This window comes from Bactrocera latifrons, unplaced genomic scaffold (genome assembly GCF_001853355.1).
Source record: "Bactrocera latifrons isolate USDA-ARS-PBARC rearing strain unplaced genomic scaffold, ASM185335v1 scaffold_6, whole genome shotgun sequence".
Classification (NCBI taxonomy): domain Eukaryota; kingdom Metazoa; phylum Arthropoda; class Insecta; order Diptera; family Tephritidae; genus Bactrocera; species Bactrocera latifrons.
Genome location: NW_017537267.1, coordinates 3,632,672 through 3,646,525, shown reverse-complemented (window position 1 = coordinate 3,646,525; position 13,854 = coordinate 3,632,672).

Sequence of the window (13,854 nt, the reverse complement as noted above, 5' to 3'; positions counted from 1 at the left end):
ATAAATACTCTGGGGTAGTGAAGTAAACGAAAGCTTTCAGCAGTCATGGAAAATGATGCTATTTTCCAGCGGCACTCTATTTTCTTCTACCATCGGAACGTCTATATTACCAAATCGTTCTTAATACCGTACTTGTGCCTTTGGAAACCAACTACCAAGCGTATTAAACTTTTAAGAAGAGTTTGATATATATTGCTGTAGTACTTCATATTATGTGAAGAGAAATTTTTACTGAAAGTCATACATTAAAATTATTTTCACTTTTTCTGTGCAATAAAAACTTGAGATCCTTAGAGAATGGACAAAGGTTTAGTTCGGATTCCATTCAGTTTCCAATTAATACGAATAGGTAAACGAGTCAGGCATCACTCGAGATTTCCTGCTTATGTTCCTCTGTAAATATTTTGTTCGCTCTAAGGCATTAGTTATAAGAACTTTGAGGCCAGAAATGGAATTGTTTTTTTTTTTTTTTTTTTGTGACATTTATTCATTAAATTAATAAAAATAATTTTATTTTTCTGAAAATTTCATGACCCAATAGAACAATGTAATAGGGTAGCACACTTTATAACTGATGCTATGGAAAATAATAAATACTGTTCTACTGTGTTCCCTGACGTTGTATGTTAGATGCAATTATGCTAAATCGGATTTGAGACTTGGTCGCGCTACCTTGCCCCAAGACACTATCCGTCCTTGTACTCTACATTATTTATACAGCAGACCTTTTAATGATCAACTCCGACTCCACAATGACAGCAACCTGTGCTGTTGAAACTGCATTGCTGGCATCAAGTGGCAACAGTACTACTGCTTCCACAAAACTTCAGATGCAATTGAATGTTCTAGAACCGTGGCTCATCAAATGGAACATTGACATCAACACCGAAAAGTCTATGTATATATGTACCCTCAAGCGAAAATTGCCCTAAAGTGGCTTTATACGGTCAATTGTTACCAACAAATGAATGCGCAAAACATTTGGGGATTGCAGTTTATAAGAGGCGCACTTGGAAATATCACGTCAGATTAAAATGAACTCAATAAATTAAAGTTGGAGCAACTATACTGGCTCCTTAGGCCAATATCCCGCCTCAGTCTGAAGAATAAGTTGCTAATCTATAAGGTAATACTTAGGCCGATCTGGATGTATGGCATTCAAATCAAAGGTAGTATAGCAAATTCAAGTTAAAAAAAAAATAGGTAGGGGGTTTATTTCTTTCCGAGAATCGATGTCCTCCTCCGGTATGTAAATCCTACAAACTCATGAGCTAGGAAAATGAGTAATTTAATGGAAAAGTTTGGTGAAGAGTATTACATCTTCGATGCAGCCGAATTAAAAAATGTTTGCTTCTTTATTGATATTTATTTCTCATCACTTGTTTCGTTTATTTGTTTTGTTAAGGGAATATTATACTATCAAAAATTTTATATTTGCTAACTTGAGCACCTTGAGTAAGTATTTCGTACGGAGTTCTTCTCCAATACTTTAACACTAAGAAAACCTCAGCCCAAAGTCATCGTATTTTCGTGTAAGTTTAAGGTGAAAATATTTTTGCTGAGCGAATCTGCCACAAGTGGTGAGCATGTTTAAAAACTGATGAGTTTATTTTGCAAATTTTAGCGGCCAAAAAATTTGAAAGATGAGCAGCTGGAAGCGTTATTCTGTGAAGAGTATTGCCAAATACAAGAAGATCTGACAGAAACTGTAAGTCATTCTAGAATATATTAGAGCAAATTTCAACCCAATTTTTTCCAGTTTAGGCAGAAACATTCACCGTTATTAGAAAACCACCTCCCTCTGGCAATTTTATTAAAGTAACTTACACATTTCCCGATACATACCTTATAAAGTCATCTGGAAGTTCGAACATCTTTCCTTTAGGTATAGGTGGCTAAATAAATTATTGTTTCGCTTCAAACCCATTTTTGACATATATAGTACTTGTGGGCATATAAGTACTATTCAAAAATAATTCTCTATAAAGTCCTCTAATTTACTCAAGTTACAGCTTGCACAGACGGACGAAACAAATCGATGTTTTAAGTGCTCAAAAATACGGAGGGGGTTTAATCGATATGTGAGACTTTGTATTGTCGTGGTGAAAACTGATGCCTCGTAAGCGAACAACTTTTGTGGGATTCGACTAATCTTGAAACACCCATGAAGTTAACTTATGTTTACTTTCGTGCGCATATGCGTAAATCCTCGATTCATCATCTCACACGATTTCATAGAGGTGTTTCGAAGCATAGCTATCGTATTTTTTTTTAATTTTTTCCGAACAAACGACACCAGGCACTTTTTAGCGATCAACAATTTGGGTGGGGTTCTAAATAAATCTTTTTTACAGTCGAATATAAATGTAATGTTGAATTAATGCTAGTTCCACTAATGCCTAGAGTTCTCTCAACCCAATCCACATGACGACCTTACAATATTGGTTTGGGTACAGCATCAATAGTTTCCGGAACAGCAACTGATTTTCGACGACTTTTCCCAAATTCTTCTAGGACTGATCTACAGCCTCGACTGAATTCACCACAACATCGATAAATACTTGATAGAACTTCATCCCCAAAAACTGAATTAAGTTCATCAACGCAATGTTGCTGAGATAATCTACGTCGAAAGTTGTAAGAAATAATAGCGCAAAGATGTTTGCTTTAAATTCCATTTTTTGGTTAATAAGAAAATTTACGATCAAATTGTGAATTAAGAGATTTTTTTTTTTCAACTGTTCCTAAGAATTTATTTTGTATTCAAAAACATGGAAAAAAATTATATATAAATACTCGGATCGTGCTGCAATCGAATCTCTGTTGTATCACATCTAGAATCGAAACAATGCAGATAACCAAGAATAAAAATTTTATAGCGCGATGGATCGGTTTCGAATGAACTAATAGTCGGGTGCGGGATAAATCAGTCTTCGATTGAACTGACCGCGTGGTTTTTTGTCAGTTTGTGTGCTGTACCAGAGTGCAACAATTTTCACGAGTAGAGTAGTGGGTATTGATTAGCTTATAAATAACAAAAATCATTTTTTTCAACCCTGACATAATAAAAAAAAAGTTTTTATTAAAGTTAAATTATTTTGTTTTGCTGTTTACATTTCATATTTTTTCTTAACAGAAAACAATTCTGAAAGAGCAAATGAGCAGGAATAACATGTCTTGACCTAATATACAAATAGAACCATTTCATAAACAATTAAGAAAAGTATGTACTACGTATGTAGTATACTCGTATACGCTGATCGACCATCACGTTACAACACCTGGCACTCATAACAGCACCACTGCACCCAAATATGATAATGTACATGCGCATAGCTCAATCTGTTGCTATAAATACCATTTCATAGCTTCATTAATCGCCGCCTAAGTACATATGCGCGGCTACATAACCTCACTTCTGCCAAGTTCGAATATTGCTATTTTTTTTTTTGCGACACGCGCGCATATATATTTCAATTTGTATTTAATAATTCTAAAAGCTTGCCATGCACCAAAGCAAATATTAACATTTTCCCTTTTCCAAAGCAAAAACATAATAAATTGCGTGCGTATAGCATGCAAATGAGTTCCGCATACGCCCCGTGGGACCGTGGTATTTAATGTCGCAAACTTCAACTTTTCAAAAAACAAGAAGAAGTACCGCTTTTTCTCAGCATTGCTTGCTTTATGAACTTTGCGGGACACCTGCTGTTGGCATAAAGCAAAAACGACAGCAACGATTCATTGCTGAAACTTTTTTTTATAGTTCTCTCGCGCTCGTCCGCGCGCTCTCCCTCTCTCTCTCTCTCTCACCCTACCATTGTGACGTGCAGTGACATTAACTTGAAGGTGTTTGCGACACTTTCGCCTCGAGTGACATATTTTACATTTTTTCTTGGAGTTTTTTTCTTTGCTTTGTTTTTGTACTCATACTTCAACGTATCTATCAGCGTTTGCTTTTGCCGCTTAAGCACCTTATTACAATATCCGCTTTGCCACACACGCATATATACTTAGATGTGTTCGGCGACGCATCTGCCTATCCGGTTGGCTGGCTATCATATATCTGGAATTTCGTCAATTACTCGGCGGCATAGGAAAAATTTCAACGCTCCTTACGCTACGCTACGTTGCGCAAATAACAACGACACCTGCTGCCTACGCAAGGATCGCAAGCAGCTAGCAAAAAGTAAGCATTTTGTGGAATTTGCACCGTTATTTTGGTACCCAACGGTTGCCACCTGTTGGAAGAACACGCGCTGTCAATATGCAGCGTGCAAAGTCACAAGCTCGTACTTCCCACTTTTGCGCAACAGCAAAAAAAGCTCATCAACTTTTCTTGAACCAATTTTTACTCGCGAAAGTAGTCACGCTTGCAACTTTTATTTGATTAAGTTCTCCTTAAGCAGCCAAACCCATTAACACTTACTAAAATTAGCTAATTTGTTTTTGCCTCCTTTTTTTCTTACAGTGTTCGCTTTCTTTTCCTTGTGTGCATTTAATTAAAATTCCGTTGCTCTTTGGTGTAAATAAAATTTATAGCCACCAGACGTCCTAAACTAACACAAACACAACCATTGGCGTGCATAATTTAAAGAAACATAGAAAGTGGCAAGAAGCAGCTTTTGGTGTTTGAAATGTAGAATTCTGTTTCTAGAATATAACCGCGTCTAGTGCTAGCGCATCGTTCACCATAATTGAGTGCGCTCGCATTTCGTGAAATCCCAACGTAAGACTCAATGGCTTCGTTTTATTAAAAAGGCAAGCTCTTGATCCTAAATAAAACTATAACAGCAAGAAAGAACGAAATTCTCAAAATTTTCACTCGAAGCTTATTAAAGCTTAAATTTGCTTAAGTGAAAAGTCAAATAAACTCAACTTTCTTCCTCGTCTTTTTGCTCTGACACACAATTTTTTCGTTCATCAAACCCAGAAAATGAAAAACCACAGAAGAGTTGCCTAACATTCAATCGGAAAAGATATAATACAAAGGCCACCGGGTCTTCATATTGATGGACTCGGCGGTGTGTTCGTACTCCATTGACAGACCGTCTCCTATGCCCACTTCTGTTAAGCTATTTTTGAAATATCGTCAAAGACGTACAAGTAATATTTTATTACAGACCTTAAACGATATCAAAAGCCACCCAATTTCTTCATAATATAGTTTGTCAACCAAAATACCAATGTCATTATACTATATATAAGTGGGTTCGAGTTTTATTAAGCTTGGTTTTATTAAGTTGACATTTAAGGTTTATTTTTACAAAAAAAAGGTTCGATGGTTTATTTTAGCAAACAATTTAATTTAAACTGCTCAGTGTGTTGTGCTTCTTTGTCGCTACTCGTTGTCATTCTTTGTAAGTAGTCGTTGTCTTTTTGATGCCAGTGTTGCATCTCACTTTCCGCTTCTAGTATATCTATTCTTTGTTCTCACATACGTATCATCTGCCGCTTCATAAGACTTCGTTCACACATAGACTCTTTTGTCGCCAAATCGGTTTTTGTAAAGGATGGGACGCCGTGGAAAGATGGCAAGTACATGCTTTGCATTCTTTTTCGTAACAGTCCATTGCTACGCAATTCGGTATTTCTTTTCATTTTGAAATTAATGGTCGTAATTCCGCTCGTTTTCTATTTAATAACGTTCGGAATTTCAATTTTATCGTCTACTATCTTAGAAAAAGATGAGTGAAAATTCAAAATTAGTTAATTTAAACTATTACTGAGAGACTGTAAGATTCACTGCATCTTTTGATATATAGACCGACAGTTAATAAAAGATTTTACGCTAATTCCATAGCGAGCCGATAAACGAAAGCTTTTTCCTTGATGCATTTTAAACAAAGTCTCAATTGTCGTTGGTCTTTTGAAAGAGAATCACGTTAAACGTCATTAGTGCTAAGTACGGGGTGCGCTGTTCCTTTGCATTCACCCGAAAGGTCTCAAAATGTCGCAATCGGAAGGTCGAAGACATTTGTACAGAAGTGGATACAGGGATATAAAGTGACCAAAAAATGTCGGTGATTTACCAGAACGTGATTCGATAGAAAAAGTGAACAAAAAAGATAAAAAATAATAGTAAATCTTTTTACGCGGAATCCTGCTTTAACACTGCGGCAAGGACAAGCAAAATTAATGGCAAAAGGCTTAGATAACTATATACTACGAAACTATCCGAACCCTTCTTCATACTCATGATCTGAAATGGCGCAACACAATGAAGAAGTCTCTATTGACTGAAAAGCTTGTGACAAAGCGACTTGCGGGGGTGCATGAGAATATTGATAGAGATACATTGGATTGGCCGTCGCAGTCGCCCGATGAAATGTGTGGGCATATATTAAACAGTAGCTTCGTGGAAGGCGCACATACACTTTGAAGCAGTTGTCTTACGAAATTCGTCGGATCTGGAGCAATTACCGACGCCGGTGGTGGCTGGACACATTATTGACCAATGTGCATCAATGTTTGTAATGTGTACAATGGATTTATAAATATGAAAGTTTCATAAAATATTTTTTTTTATAACTTAACACGACCACGCTCTTACTTGACACTGTACGAGGTGTGTTAAAAAAGTATCGTGAATTTTGTGTTTTTTCAAAAATTATTTATTTATTCATGAATATCTATTTTGTCCCCTTCAAAGTAATAACCATGAGATATTATACACTTGTGCCAACGGTTTTTCCAATCTTCGAAGCACTTCAAAAACTCATTTTTTTTTATCTTCTTCAGCTCCTCTTTTGATGCCGTGTTTGTCTCGTCAAGAGAGCGCAACGTCGTCCTTTCATGGGCCTCTTCAGCTTAGGGAACAAGAAAAAGTCACAGGGGGCCAGATCTGGGGAATAAGATGGCTGCGGCTGAGTACCAACATAACACCTTTTTCTAAATTCGAATATACGTAACCCGCGAAAATTCAAAATTCGCGATACTTTTTGAACACACCTCGTACGTAAGCTAGGGAAATAACACCGTCACAGCAGCCGATATCGGTAGTGGCAAATTAAAATAGACGTATTTCTATTTGTCGTAAGAGAGAGAGAGAAAGGGGGAAAAGAGACAGAAGACGAACTACGAATGATATGAGCAGTAAATAACAACCGGTTTCAAACTCAGAAGATGCGAAATTTTTTATAATATTTAAAAAAAGATCTGTCAACTCACGCGCACATCTTATGACAGCGACACTCATTAGCACTTCAACCAAGAAGATCGTGGTAATATAAAGAGAAAACATCAACTCTTACGAAATATATGATTTGATAAGAGCATGTCTGAAGATTAGAAATTTATGCTAGTTCTTCTAATAACCAAAAATAATAATAATAATGTAAGGCTGCCTTTTATATTTTGAGGTTTGGCAACACTATTGTTGAAATCCGAAAACTCAAAATTTTATATTAAAGTTAACAGTTTTGATGGTATAGTGTACTCAGAACGTTTTGACATCTGCTGGACCAAAAAATGGAATTCAACCGCGAACATTCTCGCGCGAGTATTTTATACAACAATTTTTGACCATTAAACTTTATCAGGAACCAGTGCTGGTCAATGGTTTGGTGAATTCAATCAAGGTCGTAGATCACTCATAGACGTATTTCGGTATGATCGTTCAAAATTAGTTGTTGCCCCAGAATCAATTGACGCTGCGCGCACACTGATATCTTGTGCCCTGTCGTGGGATTGAGGCAACTACGGGTGTAGTGAAACTAGCATACATTCAATATTGCATTTGACTGTAAAACTTTTTGTTTTACGTTGGATTGCGCACAATTTGTCAACCGCTCAAAAAAGGCGTGTCGTTTGGTCGAAAAAAATGTTTATGCCTATGAGTGATGAATCGTGGATGTACGCGTATGAGCCAAAAATAAATAGTAGTAGACTGTAAGGGCCGAAGCCAAACAAAGTTGTTCGCGCACCAAGTACTTCCAGCAAATGGTTGCTTGTTTTTTTTGGAAAAACTGAACATATCAAAACTATACCACTGGAACAACACAGAACAGGAAAGCTGATATACAACCATTTGAGCACCAATTGTCTTTCCAAAAATCAGGAAGACCAAACCCTGAAGACGGATCCCTAGACAATGCTATCTCTCCACATCTACTGCAATAATTGCATATTTGAGACTCAAAATATCGAATTTTATAAGTCTTTTTTGACTAATTTTATTCTATTAAACAGACAACCCTATTAACTGAACAGATAGGCTGGTAACCAAACATTGAGAAAACAGTCTTAAATTCGTTATTTTTTGCAATGAAATTGATTTGTATGAACACATTCGAAATTAAACTTCAAGTACAATCCCTTCGATTCTTATACCGACAAAATCGTTTTCGCCTTTATTTATAATAAAATTTTTCACTGCATTGAATAGTTTTTATATGAATAACGGGTAAAATGTATAGAACAGCAAGGCGTGACCGGATCCACTAACATATAATATATATATATATATTTAATGGAGAATATTTTAAATGGCTCAATTATTCTAATCAGCTTCAACACTGACAAGGCCATATAAACGCCAGTTTTTGAGTTTTACTTCACGAATATTATGTCATTAAAAAAGTCGGTCCTAAAATCAAAATGCAGCATTAACTCGTCAAGTTAATCCGTTTCAGATTCCTTTCCTTTCTGAGCTGCTGTGGTTTATAACATCATTTCTCTTTCTTCTACACCTTTATTGTCATTATGGAATATATATTTTTATGTACCACATGTACATGTGATTCGTTTTTTATTATTATTGCTGTAACTTACGCCTAAAACTCCTCCTTTATGGGCATTATGTAAGTTACGCGCGCTTCCTTCTTCATCCGACGGAGATTACTTGAACATCTGTGTATGTTCGTGTGTGGGGCGCTTTGCTTCACTGAATTAACGGCTCATTTACACCATAGGTTCATCATACGTCATGTCGACACCTTGATCAAATTTAATGATTTACATATATACTTGTAGTTACGTAGCAACGTATGGAGGTATACGGTATTGAAGTGAAATTCATCTGCTTTTAACGGTTTTAATTGCATGCGGAGAACTGCGTCTTTACTGGCTTACACGCTTATAGCCGAATTAACAACAACGCACTATTCGTTCTTCCATTTCGCTTTTTGGTACCAATTCAAGACACCAAGTGCAGCCAGGTCCTCCTCTAACTGATCTCTGCAACGGAGAGAAGGTCTTCCTCTTCCTCTGATATCAAGGTATGAGTCACTTTTGATGATTGTCATTGCGGAAAACGCCCATCTTCGTAGGCAAGTAGATGACCGCAAGAAGTGTAGTGATGTTTCCTCCCTCAGCGAGCAAAGCGGTGCCGGCACCAGCGGCTTCGGCATCTGTTCTGCAGGCAAAAGCGACGATGAGGCAAGTTCGGTTGTGTTCAAGAGCAAGGCACCTGTTACTTCTTTGAAGGAAGTAATAAAAAAGGTTGCGAGAAGGTAGGTTCTTCTTGGGGTGTGAGTGTGCACCAGGTGCACCATTAAAGGTGATGGAATGGTAATCCGCACTCCCTCTGCCATAGAAGCGGAAAAGAGGTAGTAATGCACAAGGAAATTTTCCATGAAGAATTCATGGAGAAGTTTTTCCGACTAGGCCTTCGAGAGTCTAATCGCGAATCAAAAAGAAAAACAAATCAAAAAAAAAAAACAAAAAACGGAAGTCAGGATGATCATGGAAGGTGGTTTCCAATGGAAACACCAAATAAAGTTATTGAAGGTGGAAAAATTAATATCCTCCCCATGGGAAGCAGAAAAGTGCTACGTAAAATTTCCTTAAGAGCATGGGCTTCGACAACAGGGTGCCAGATTTGCAGAGCAAAATCGGATGTAGGCCGACGGTGCAGTAACGAGGGCCACAGAGCTGCTAGTTGTAGCAATGTCCTCCATTGTCGCAACTGTGCTTTTAAAAGTATGTCAGCTGGGCATCTTATGATGTCCGCTGTCTGTCCGGTGTAGTGCGGGATAGTCGGTGGTGTCCTTGCTAGACACTAGTAGCAGCGTTAATTAAGTTGAATTCTCAGGGTTCATATGTCGAAATTGATGATTAGCAAGGTTGTATGCTCGAGGGTGGGTACGGTATTGTCTTACTCCAGGAGCTCTACGCTACTAAAGGTGTCTTCAGGGCTCTTTCTGGGAGTTTCAGCATATATACCTTAGGGTTAATACTGCTATAGTTGAAAATAATCCAAACAACGACTGCTTCTTTGGACTTTTCACAGCTAAGTGTTTGTCTATCTATGAAAAGGGAGGACGGAAATTGGAGTTAACTGTGATCAGTTTGAAAGTTTAATTTATGCTTCGCGAGTTTTTCGAATCGGTAAATTTTTTTCTGCTGTCTGTAGATAGTACTGTTAGTGACATCTGTGCTAAATATCACGTCAAATATTCATTGGTATTTGAGATAGGCGTCGTTTTTCGAGACTCTAAAAGTGAATTCTTCGTCTGAATTTATTGAACAAAGAAGTACGATAATGCACCATCTCATACTGAATTAGTTATTCGTGTTAATTTCGCCACATAATTCACATGGCCACTCCGTGGACACCGTTTTGACTCAATTGAGTCAAAGTAAAAGGATTTTTCCAAGGGCTATGATAACTGGAAAATTCGTTGATATAAGTTTATTGCAGCGGGAGGGGATTACTTTAAAGAAGATGAAATGGACAAAATTCACCTATTATCACAGTAGTAACCATATTCAAACTGTAGAAACAAACAGAAAGAATGTGATAACCACAAATATTTGATTTTCTATATATTGAACTATAGAAATATTTTCAGCTTTTTATTTTACGACAGTAGATTATGTTCAACTAAATTTCCAGACATTTGTTAAAAATAGACTAAATATCTTCTGGTATTTTTTCATTCATTTTAAAATTGTTTTAACCATACATTAAAAGTTGGAACACTAGTATGTTCAAACTTAGAAAACAACCCGTCTGCAGACTAACAAAAATGGCAGAAAAAAACTAAAAATCAACCCACAAAACAGAGTGATGTAAGTCTGTCTAAATTTACTCCACAAAGGCAAAACAATGACTGCTAATGACGTGCAGTTTTTCACACCAACTTAAGGAAGTTTCCAAGTAGCAACAACAAAAGTTGCCGCAATGTACCGCAGCCAGCCACAAAGAAAAGGGGAGTGACAGCTGCAGCAGTGCAGCAAGTGGCAGCCAAGCCATGTGCAGTTATTGTCAGTCCGCTGTTGTGCCTAAATAATTGTAGTTGCAGTCTAAAGCAACAACAGCAGTAGCAAAAACAACAGTAAATGATAGCAGAAATACATAAAACGGAAAGTTTTTTAATAAAATGCTTGAGTGAGCTAGTTATGGGATAAAGCTCTACAGTTTTGTGAAATAATAGGAAAATGTTAAAACGGAGCAAAAAATCAAATAAAATTCGCTCAAATGTTAAAGTAACTGTTTTTAATGGACTCTAAGGAATTTAAGTACTTGAAGGAGCTGTCATAACTGCGCACCAGAGAAAATATAATTTTTCTGGTCCGATGAGCTTTTAAATGACTTAAGAGTGGACTGTTGAAACTGCTTTCTAAGAAGATGTGTTCCTTATTTTAGAGTGTCAAGTGGTTCCGAAAGTATTGCATAACAGCGGTTCTTAAGATACAAAAAACGCATATACTCACAAACTGAGGAATAGATTTCGCGTTTAGGAAAAGCTCTCAAGAACTTTCACTCGGGAACGTAAACAAGTATCAGAATTAATATTCAGGAAATTCAAACGGATTTTTAAAAATGAATCATTTAATATATATTTTCAGAAAGTTTCCAACTAATGTAATCGGAGCAGAGTTACCACCTTTCCTAAAATGAAGCACTAAATACGATATTAAAAAATGTGTTTCCAAAATAAAAAAAATAAATCAAGTTTCGGGTATATTTTTGAAAACGCTTTAATTTAAAAATATTTTGAAGTAGAGTTGCCATCTTTCTAAAAACTAAATTGATCGATATTACAAAATGAGTACCGAAAATAATGAATTAAAAGAAACTTTCGGAAACATTTTTGGGAGAGCTTTAATTTAACATATTTTGTAGTAGGGTTTAATTTAACATATTTTGTAGTAGGGTTGCATCAATATTTCTTGAATTTAATAAAGTTTTCGAAAGTAGTTGGGTTGAGTTAAATCACCTAAGATGACGGGAGATCCCTTCTAGACTGCTACAGTCTGTTGTGAAGCCAGATAAACTCTCAAGTAGTTAAAGAATATTAATACAATATTAACTCTCGACAAAGCACCCTGAATCTATAACATCCTGGACTAGACTTTAAGATTATTTAAGAGGGCCTTATTTTGAGCATTTTCAGGAATAAGGCTGCCATCTTTTTCAAAATTAAATTGATGACATTATAAAAGATTATATATACAAATATAAAAAAAAAATGTCATGCTTAAAAAGCACCCTTTATTAAGTAATCTATATCTATTGTAGTACATGTAGACATCTAGCCTGTTGCAGCTGTCATTTTCTGCAACTTTTCAACGCTTTCGCGCTGTATTTTCTAAGCCACTCTAAATTTTTCATTCTGCCGGTTTTTCTCCGTCAAAAATAAATACATATATAAGTCAGCTGATGACATGTTTCCGGTTATGTTACACGTCATGTTTCTTGCCACATACGCCGCTACTTGACGATGATGACAAGCGAATTGTGGCACAAAGGCAGCGAGCAACGAGGATTCATGGTAATCAAATACTTTTTATGCTGCTCTCTAGACTTGACAACGTGTGTTACTTTGTAGGTAAAACAAGGAAATGGCGCAACCTGCTTTGTCTTTCAAGCTAGTGAAATGTTGCTTATTGCATCTTGATCTGTGATTTCGCAAACGTAAGGGATTCCCGTTGCCAATGTTAACTAAATTTTTATTCAAATAGCAGCGAAATTTAAGGGTAAATAAATAAGTCAGATTTCAAAAGCTATCTTCGGCAATGAATAGATGTACTTACATAATGAGGAATGTTAGTATAAGAAATTTCATAATATGTATAAAGAAGTAAAAATCACCATGGCATCTCCCAAATCTTCGAATAAAATTTGGTCTAAGAACTTCGTATGCATACAGGATTTGTCCGAAAAGTAATAGGACTGAGTCGATTTAAAAAAACTTATTGAACCAATTGTTAAATTTCATTAAAAACTTTCAAAATATACAATCCAAGCACTGAAGGCATCACGGAACGCATTCGCCGGAGCAAGGAAACACAAAAAAGTCCGGGTGGGGCGCATCTGGGCTGTAGGGCGGATGCGGAAGCGTTGGAATGCCGGCCTTAGTTAGGTAGCTGTTCACAAGAAAGGCGGTGTAAACCGAGGAATTTTCGTGGTGCAACTTTCAATTGGAGATGTTTTGTCGCACTGTCCCTTCATTTGAGTCTTTTGGGACTTCGAAAAAGACAATGAGCATCTGTTTCACTTTGGATTTACTCATTTTTTGGGCAAGAAGATTCCCTTTTAGGGTCGGGTTCATACTCAAAGACCCATAACTCGTCACCTCTGATGAGGTCGTTATTCAAAAATTGGGAGTCATTTTCACACATGTTCAAATTTTCTTGGCACAATTTTCTGGTCGTCAGTGAGCACTATGACCACTCCACTACTCACCGAAACCCTTGGAGACAATTGACCAAGAGAAAATCAGTCATATTACTTTCCGGACCAACGCTGCATTTCTCCTCTTGATAAATATTTCTTCAAAAACATTGCAGGTTGCTTTGCTTTGCTTTTTAGTCAACAGGGTGTTCGATATTGATAGTTACTGTTGTCTTTTACCAACCTCTTTTAACAACACTACTAGAATTTCAAACATTTTGACAAATATTCTC